This window comes from Pelodiscus sinensis, chromosome 13 (assembly GCF_049634645.1).
Source record: "Pelodiscus sinensis isolate JC-2024 chromosome 13, ASM4963464v1, whole genome shotgun sequence".
Classification (NCBI taxonomy): Eukaryota; Metazoa; Chordata; order Testudines; family Trionychidae; genus Pelodiscus; species Pelodiscus sinensis.
The window spans coordinates 46,987,067-46,994,270 of NC_134723.1; positions in this window are offsets into that span (position 1 = coordinate 46,987,067).

The following is a 7,204-nucleotide window of genomic DNA, read 5'->3' on the forward strand; positions in this document are numbered from 1 at the left end:
CTGCCCAGCAGCACCCACCCGCCAGCACCCACCCCCTGCCCGGCAGCACCCACCCGCCAGCACCCACCCCCTGCCCGGCAGCACCCACCCGCCAGCGCCCACCCCCTGCCCGGCAGCACCCACCCGCCAGCACCCACCCGGCAGCACCCACCCGCCAGCACCCACCCCTCTGCCAGGCAGCACCCACCCGGCAGCACCCACCCCCTGCCCGGCAGCACCCACCCCCTGCCCGGCAGCACCCACCCCCTGCCCGGCAGCACCCAACCCCTGCCCGGCAGCACCCACCCGCCAGCGCCCACCCCCTGCCCGGCAGCACCCCCCCGGCAGCACCCACCCCCTGCCCGGCAGCACCCACCCGCCAGCGCCCACCCCCTGCCCGGCAGCACCCCCCCGGCAGCACCCACCCCCTGCCCGGCAGCACCCACCCCCTGCCCGGCAGCACCCACCCCTCTGCCAGGCAGCACCCACCCGCCAGCACCCACCCCTTGCCCGGCAGCACCCACCCCTCTACCAGGCAGCACCCACCCGCCAGCACCCACCCCCTGCCCGGCAGCACCCACCCGCCAGCACCCACCCCCTGCCCGGCAGCACCCCCCCGGCAGCACCCACCCCCTGCCCGGCAGCACCCACCCGCCAGCACCCACCCCCTGCCCGGCAGCACCCCCCCGGCAGCACCCACCCCCTGCCCGGCAGCACCCACCCGCCAGCGCCCACCCCCTGCCCGGCAGCACCCCCCCGGCAGCACCCACCCCCTGCCCGGCAGCACCCACCCGCCAGCGCCCACCCCCTGCCCGGCAGCACCCACCCCTCTGCCAGGCAGCACCCACCCGCCAGCACCCACCCCCTGCCCGGCAGCACCCACCCCTCTACCAGGCAGCACCCACCCGCCAGCACCCACCCCCTGCCCGGCAGCACCCACCCGCCAGCACCCACCCCCTGCCCGGCAGCACCCACCCGCCAGCGCCCACCCCCTGCCCGGCAGCACCCACTCCCACTCCCCGCCAGGCAGCTCCCCCACATGCCTTGCCAGCCGGCACCCACTCCTGGGGTGTGTCTAGACTACATGCCTCCTTCGACGGAGGCATGTAGATTAGCCAGATCGGAAGAGGGAAATGAAGCCGCGATTAAAATAATCGCGGCTTCATTTAAATTTAAATGGCTGCCCCGATCTGCCGATCAGCTGTTTGTCGGCAGATCGGGGGAGTCTGGACGCGATGCCCCGACAAAGAAGCCTTTCTTCATCGGCACAGGTAAGCCTCGTGAAACCAGATTTACCTGTGTCGATGAAGAAAGGCTTCTTTGTCGGGGCATCGCGTCCAGACTCCCCCGATCTGCCGACAAACAGCTGATCGGCAGAGCGGGGCAGCCATTTAAATTTAAATGAAGCCGCGATTATTTTAATCGCGGCTTCATTTCCCTCTTCCGATCTGGCTAATCTACATGCCTCCGTCGAAGGAGGCATGTAGTCTAGACACACCCCTGCTGGTTGGCAAGGTGCAGGGGTGGGTGCTGATGGGGCAGGGGGTGGGTGCTGGCAGGGTACTGGGTGGATGCTCCACCAGCACCCCTCCCCGCACCCCTCCAGTCAGCACCCACCCCGTGTCCTGCCAGCACTCACCCCCGTACCCCGCTACCATCCATCCTGTGCCCAGTCAGCCAGCACCTACCCTTCTGACCCGCTAGTACCCACCCCCGTGCCCCGCCTGCACCCATCCCTCTGCCCTGCCAGCCAGCACCCACCCCCACACCCTGCAGTCGCATGTATTATGTATGTACTTTAACTCCATTGGAACATTTTTTGTCTAGGAATTTCTGTGTCTCGGTTTGATTCTCCATTGAAATGGCCTCTGTGAATGATAAACAAGAAGCTCAAAGACTGTTCCTGAGCCGATAGGGAAGACTGAGGCAGGGTGCATGTGCAGCAAGCGGGTGCCTGCCACTGTCCTGCGCGTTCCAGTTACCAGCATGTGACTTCCCGAAGGACTTGGCCAGATGAAGTGCCAACCTTCCAGTGTTTTTCGTTTCACTTTCATAGCCATGTGAACCTCTGCACTGGGTTCCTTTCCCCACGCCCCAGAGGGGCACAATGCAGCCTGGGAAAATAGATGGAGTTGCTTCCTATCACCTGAACAGTCCAAAGCAATTGTACTGCCTCCAAATTCCCCCGGCCACTTGAACCTCTCCGCACGCCTCTTCCAAATCCCGCCTCCATCCTGCACCCCATGTTCATAGAATCCTAGATTCTGTGCAGCCCGTTGTCCCTGTCTTTGTCAAAGTTGGTTTTTTTAACCGCCTTGAGGGTCACTGAACCTTTGGGGTTCACTCACTTCATGGGTTTGAGCTTTTCTCTGCAACAAAACATGGACTGAAGGTGCCCGTTGTAAAGTCGATTATTGTTGGAGGCCTGACTTCTTTTGGAATGCTTGGGGTTCGTAATACGGACCTGTGTTTGCATTTGACTCTAGCGCTGCATGGCCGTCCTTTGGGGAAAGTTCCAGGGTGCCCGTTTAAGGGCAAGCCTGAGTCTGCCCGTCCCTGTTCCCAGTGTCATCCCTCTGAAGACGGCCATTGTGGGATCTAGTCCCAGCCAGAGCGGGTTAAGGCTGGATGGAAGCAGGGCCTGCTGGGAGGAGGGGCAGGGCTGTGCTTTGCAGCAGGGAGGGAGCCCGTCAAGGGAAGGAGGCAGGTGCGCTATTTCAGATGTTGGGGGGGGGGAGGAAGCAATTGTAACCGCGATTCCTGGGGCTGCTGAGGCACTCGGAAACGTAGGGGGGTTGGTAGACAATGAGCCATTGTAGCTGACAGAGGAGCTGTATTTAATTCCTAGAGAAAAGAAAGAAGATGAAGTAAACATCAGATCCACTCAGCTCTATCCCCAACATCTTCTGACACCTTGTGGCAAGTCACTGCAGGGGCCACTGTTAGGTTTACCATGTTAAATGTATGTTCGTACTTTCCTAACTCTGAGGCGAGAGACGCCTGGGCTCTGGGTGGGGGGAGCGGGGTTCAGGGGGTTCCAAGTGTGTGTGGTGGGGAGTGATACATCTGGCTTCTATATAAGAACATCAGAGCGGCCAGGCTGGGTCAGACCAACGGCCCATCCAGCCCAGTGTCCTGTCTGCCCACATTGGCCAGTGCCAGGTGCCCCAGAGGGAGGGATCTTAACAGGGAATCATCCAGTGATCCCTCCCCTGTCGCCCATTCCCAGCGTCTGGCACACAAAGGCCAGGGACATGAGAACACGAAGTTGGATCCCTGCCCACCCTGGCAAACAGCCATTGAGGGACCCCTTCTCCAGGACGTTATCTAGGCCTTTCTAACATCCTCTGGCAAAGGATGTTGAGGGGGAGGGGAGCAACTGTAACCGCGATTCCTGGGGCTGCTTAGGCACTCGGAAACTTAGGGGGGTTGGTAGACAATGAGCCATTGTCTACCAACAACCAGGCCACAGGTTGACTGGTTAGAAATACTTTGCTTTACGTCTGCTGACTATTAATTCCATCGAGTGACTCCTGGTTCTTGTGTTATGTGAACTATATAACACTTCCTTATTTACTTTTCCCCACAGCATTCATGATTTCATAGACGTCTGTCATATCCCCCCTTCATCATCTTTTTGCAAGCTGAAAAGGCCCAGTCTTTTTAATCTCTCCTCACATGGAAGCTGTTCGATATTCCTAATAATTTCTGTTGCTTTTCTCTGTACCTTTTCCAAACCCAGTGTATCTTTTTGAGATGCAGTGACCAAAACTGTATGCAGTATTCAACACGTGGGCACACCAGCGATTTATAGAGGCAATAAGATATTTTCTGGCTTACTATCTGTCCTTTTCCTAATGCGTCTCAGTGTTTGTTTGCTTTTTTTATTGCCACTGCATGTGGAACAGATGTTTTCAGAGAAATATCCACCGTGACTCCAAGATCTCTTTATAGATAGGTTCAACCAATCTGGCCCCCAGACTTTTGTATGTCTAGCTGGGATTATGTTTTGCCCTGTGCATTGCTCTGTATTTATCAACACTGAATTTCATTTGCCATTGTGTTGCCCAGACCCTCAATTGTGTGTGATTCCTTTGTAGCTCTTCATAATCAGCTTTGGACTTAACTATCCTGAGTAATTTTATACCATATGCACGTTTTGCCACCTGACTGTTGACCTCCTTTCCCAGACCAGTTAGGAATATGTCCAACATACCGTCTCTGTACAGATCCCTAACCACACCGTGTTTTACCGCTCAACATTCTCACCCTTTATCCTGCTCTTTGTTTCCCTTCTTTTGCGTGGAGAGCCAGACGCTGCCTTCAGAACCATTTAATGATCATTAATTTCCTTTAAAACAAGCCTTTTGTTATCTTAATTGCCCTTCCCCTGTTTATAAACAAACCGCCTGTGCTGCTCCCGGCTTCCCAACACATACCACAGGGAAGTGGCCTTGAGGTGAGAGCTCCCTTGGGGGCTAGGGTGAGTAGATCTCAGAGGTGAAATTCAGGAGGGGGCTAGAGCCCCCGCAGTGGCACCCTGGGAGGAGGAGTTTCATGGGGAGCGAGGCCGAGGAGAGATTTGGCGTGCCTCTCCAGTGAGAGAGAGCTAGAAAGAGCAGGAACCTGCTGGATCGACTCTCCCTTGAGGGAAGGGCCGGTGGTCATACCCCGAGTGGCCAGGTAGCTGCAGCTGGGGAAGGACCCTGAGACAAGCTGTGACCAGAATCACGGCATGGGAGGAGGCTAAGCAGCTGCCAGTAAAACAAGGAGCCTCCCCGATCATGCGCAAGAGGGCTTATCCCTGAGCGGGAGCATCAGATTATTTGCGCAAGAACCACTGATTTTGTACATTACAACATCAGTGTTCTTGCGCAAATACTTGCAGCCAGTGTAGACAGGCGGCAAGATTTTGCACAATAGAGGCTGCTTTTGCGCAAACTCATGCTAGTCTCGACACAGCCAGTATGTAAATGGTAGCGACTTAAGGCTAAGCATGCGCCCTAACTCTTTTAGTGACTTTGCACTTAAGCAATACCATCCAGCTTTCCCCAGAATTCAATCTGAACACAATTTATATGCTTCAATTATTTAAAATTCCGTAACAATCAAATCATACTGGTTTTTAACCACGTCTTAATGCTGGTTTTTACATCATAATGCTTGTAAGTGCTCTCCATTTAAAAACAACAACAATAACCCAATCTATGGGGCACACAATGGAGTTTTAAATTTACCAACTTTATTGCGTTATTAGAAACATCAATGAAATAAACAAAATTGTCCTCCACTCCTGTCCCAACCAAATTCCTTTTTTAAACCGTTTTACCTCATTGTAACTCCACTGACAGTGGAACTAACTCTAAATTGACTACAGTGCGAGAAGAGAGAATTAGCTCTGATATCCATAGTAATCATTAATGATACATATCGAATGTTTTCCGCAGTAGAGCTATTTGCTTCACTCATCTGAAATCTGGGGGAGGAGGGCAATCATTAAGATGCTGACTGAAGCAGAATAACTTGTGCATGACTCTCTAGGGAGATACTAGAGATTTTACAGGGTTCCGTTCAATTTGCATAGAAAAGGCATCAATATAGATGTAAAAAACCTGTGATCTTAACAGAGAAACACTAGGGATGAGGTGGTGGTAGAGGGACTGTATTTCATTTTGCTTCATTTTTCTAGTGCTAAAGATACTAAACAAAATCCAGGTTAATGATTTTAGAGTTAGCGTGATCATGAAATCAACTGGAACATCCGATTGCATCTTTCTAACTGTGCTGACAAAGAGAAATTATTTAACCCTTTTGGCATTAGGCATTTAAATGATTGCCCGCAGAAGATTTTTGTTCTTTTTAAACCTTGAAAGCATAAGTTAAATGACTGAGTGCAATCTAGACATAATGAATTTTTATCCAACGGCATTTCCATTGTTCGTCCAACAAAGCCATGGAGTTTTTCACAGCATATCTAGAGGGTTTAGTGATGCATTTGTGATTTTCTGTAACATAATAACAATTGCCTTTTTCAAACATTTGAAAAGTAAAAGACCTGCGAGATTTCCAGTGGCATTTCCTTTCATCACATTAGCAGTGAAACAATGTCACTTATCTCAGAGGTTTAAAGGGGAGATTTAGAAACCCTTTGAATCACAGAGATTAATTTAAAAGACATCGGCGTCTAGACTGGCAAGTTTTTTGCTTTTGCGGAAAAATTTGCCAGCTGTCTACACTGGCCGCTTGAATTTCCGCAAGAACACTGACGATCCCATGTAAGATTGTCAGTGTTCTTGCGGAAATACTGTGCTGCTCCCGTTCGGGCAAAACCCCTCTTGCGCAAATGCTTTTGCACAAGAGGGCCAGTGTAGACAACGCGGTATTGTTTTGCACAAAAAAGCCCCGATGGCGAAAATGGCGATCGGGGCTTTCTTGAGCAAAACCGCGTCTAGATTGGCACGGACACTTTTCCACAAAAAGTGCTTTTGCGGAAAAGCGTCCGTGCCAGTCTAGATGCTCTTTTCCGCAAATGCTTTTAACGGAAAAACTTTTCCATTAAAAGCATTTGCGGAAAATCATACCAGTCTAGACGTAGCCATCATGTATAGTAATATTCACTGATTTGAAATGGCAAAACTAATTGTATGGAGCTACAGTGCAAATGAGGTTTTTACATTTGTTTTATTCTTCCATATCCCTATGATATTGGGATGTTGTAAGGAAGAAACAAAATGTAATAAGCCTAGAGCCCAGGGCAGTGTTGTGAGCCTTCATACGTTGGTGACTGAATAGATAGGTATTAGGGCTATAACCCTTCCATACCAAGCCTGTGACCTTATAGCTTGGCAAATATCCCACTTGTCCTGCTTTATTTACGATGGCTTAAGTACTACAGTTAATTCCATTACACAGAATTTCAGAGGTTAACAATTTAAGAGGGAGTTTTACATGCTGAGGTTTGGTAAGAAGGCCAAGATCTACCCAGTGTAAGTCTTCAATACTAATGAACTAAATTGGGTTGCATGAGTGTAACAGACAAATTTGTCTCTATCATTTTAAAGTAACATTTAATAAAAACTAGCCAAGTTACTGAATGTTTGTAAAGTGTAATTGTAAAACATGTGCTCACGAGGACCAGATGGCGTTCACCCAACAGTGCTGAAGGAACTTAAATGTGAGCTTACGGAATGACTAACTGTAGTTTGCAACCTACCATTTAAATCAG